Source organism: Propithecus coquereli, unplaced genomic scaffold (assembly GCF_000956105.1).
Source record: "Propithecus coquereli isolate 6110/MARCELLA unplaced genomic scaffold, Pcoq_1.0 Scaffold24, whole genome shotgun sequence".
Lineage (NCBI taxonomy): Eukaryota > Metazoa > Chordata > Mammalia > Primates > Indriidae > Propithecus > Propithecus coquereli.
Genome location: NW_012147952.1, coordinates 8,695,658 through 8,698,332, shown reverse-complemented (window position 1 = coordinate 8,698,332; position 2,675 = coordinate 8,695,658). Strand labels below are relative to the sequence as shown.

Sequence of the window (2,675 nt, the reverse complement as noted above, 5' to 3'; positions counted from 1 at the left end):
TTAATTTTTAATGTCTTTTAATATAGGTACTATTTATAAGCCTAATTTATAGATAAGGAAATTAGGCAATTTAAGTCACTTGGCCAAAGACAGCTGTTAATGAAGAGGCAGATCTATGTATGACTTGAATATAGGTCTCTGAGACAACAACGTATGCTTGCATCCACTTGGTTACACTGATATAGATAAGGATAAAGGAACCCAAGGCATCATGGCAGGCAAAATGGGCCCCTGATAAGCAGTACCAATTAGGTTGACACAAAGTTCAATGAGGTGGTGAAATAAAGTAAGTGGAAAACTAGCCAGTGGCAGGCCAGGAAAAATTACATATTTGAGCTATACTTGTAAATGTAGAATTCACAAATGAATAAATGGTGAAAAATACATATAAGAATCAAAGAGGAAACAAAAAAAGGATAGCAATGTCTTTGTAATGGCCTAAAAAGTTTTAGAACTTAAAGAAATAACCTTCAGTTATCTGATAAGTTTGTTCAGAAAATAGTGTATTCCCTATGGATGCCAAATAAATGGAATATAAACAATCTTTATAGTACCTTTGACTTGGATTTCCCGTTCTCTCTTGAGGAAGACATATCCTTGATTGCTTCTGGTGGCATATAATTAACTGTGCCAACCTATTTGACAAATCAGAGAAAACACAAATCAAAGAAAATATTTTATTCTACTTTAATTTTTTTAAAACATGAATGCTAGATTTTAGAAACTTGGATATTTACAGATTTCAGTGATATACTTAAAAATTCAAATAACTGCCAACAACATTAAGATATATATATTAAATTTCTACACAAGTCCAGCATAATGAACTGTGTTCATAATCAGAAAAATTGACTCCTTTCAGAATACTGTGCTTTTTCTATGATTATAGTGAGCAACTAGTAATTTCTGCTTTAAAAACTGTCCAGGCTAAAATTCTATTAATGTAGGGACCTGATTATCATTCATTTTTGTGCTGGAATAGATGCAATATTTTTTAAAAAATAAACCAATCAGGCAACCAACAATATATTAATATAAACATCTATCTGTCTCCCAGTACTCCTTGGGCCCAAGTCCAAACTGAAATAGGATGGGCATCTAAATCACCTGAGTTTCTACAATAGGATTATGCCAGCCTACATCGCACTCATTTAATTCTAAAATAAATGGTTCCTGCTGGGCATAGTGGTGCACAACTGTAATCCCAGCACTTTGGGAGGCTGGGGTGGGTCGATCACTTAAGGCCAGGAGTTCTAGATCAGCCTGGGAAACACAGCGAGACTCTGTCTCCACAAAAAATTACAGGCATGCACCTGTAGTCTTAGCTACTTGGGAGATTGAGCCAGGAGCACTGCTTGAGCCCAGGAGCTGGGGATTGCAATGAACTGTGATCACACCACTGCACTCCAGTCTGGGGGACAAAGTGAGACCCTGTCTCTAAAACAAATAAACAAACAAACAAAATGGTCTGCTTTCAAACACAGAATATCTATACTTTAGGGTCTTGTCATAGAAGGTACTTTAAGATGATTTACGAGTTACTGTTCAACTACACTTTTGATAAACGATTGTCAAATAGAATTGTTTGAAGGGAATGCTGCCCATCTATTCCTCCTAACAAAGTCTAGTTTTACTCCTGGGATTAAGGTAGATCCACATCAGAAATCTGTATACATGGAACACATCATCTTGGCTCCAAGTAAGATTATGTTTCAGTTATACCTTGGTGCCATTGTTTTAGCTTTTATGGGACAACTTCATTAAGTTTGCTATTGCATATCCTATTATAAAAATGCCATTGAGTACAATATTTATTATGGCATTTCCAACATGAAGGCCCACTTAAATTTTTTTCCAATTTAACTCATAGGGAAAGCTTTTCTTCTCTGGAAGAATAGAAATAATTTTACCTCATTGACAATGAAAAACATAGAACTGCAATTCCCTTTTTATTTGTTATCAAGAAACTCTGAGCCAAATTTTCAGGTCAATTTTAGATCATGACTAAAATGACTTCCATGGCAGGTATTACTGCTTCTCTATCTCGACTATAGGAAAATCATTCAAAATTGCTGGATATATTTCTATCTGATCTTGACTTTCTATTCTAAATTATATTGATCATGATGTTGATTTTTTAGACTTACAGTATCTATTCTTATTAAAAGACTTTAAATCCTTTGAAGAATGAGAGAGGTAAAAATATAATACCCATTAGCAAAATAATACTACACAGGTGAAAAGGAGTTAAATTATACTGTGAGGTAACCAACCATTTCTTAAAAGTCTTACCTGAGAATCTTTAACAATACTTGTTGTATCTGGTTGCATTTGGTTTGCAATCCCAAAATCAATTAGCTTTAGCATTCCATCAACTATCAGAAAGTTGGCAGGTTTCAGATCACTGTGAACAATGCCTTAAAAATAAAAATCCATTATAATATTAGACAATGTAAACCATTCTAAGGACAAAAAATTTCACGATGTAGAAGTCAAGTAGGTTCTTTCGAGTAGCAAATCCAATGAAATATTAATTTTTGTATATTCTACAAATATATAGCACTAATTATGTGCCAGAAACTGTTCTAAGTTCCATTGCTTCTATAGTCCTGAATCACCTAATCCTCACAACAATGCTGATGTAAATACTATTCATACTACCATTTGTTTTTTTT

At 33.8% G+C, this 2,675-nt stretch overlaps 1 protein-coding gene across 1 annotated transcript in view; it reads right to left on the bottom strand.

The window, feature by feature from the left end:
- Positions 1 to 2,675, bottom strand: part of TTK (TTK protein kinase) — a 66,461-nt gene that overhangs the window by 21,675 nt on the left and 42,111 nt on the right. The gene's annotated exons all lie outside the window — the stretch shown is intronic.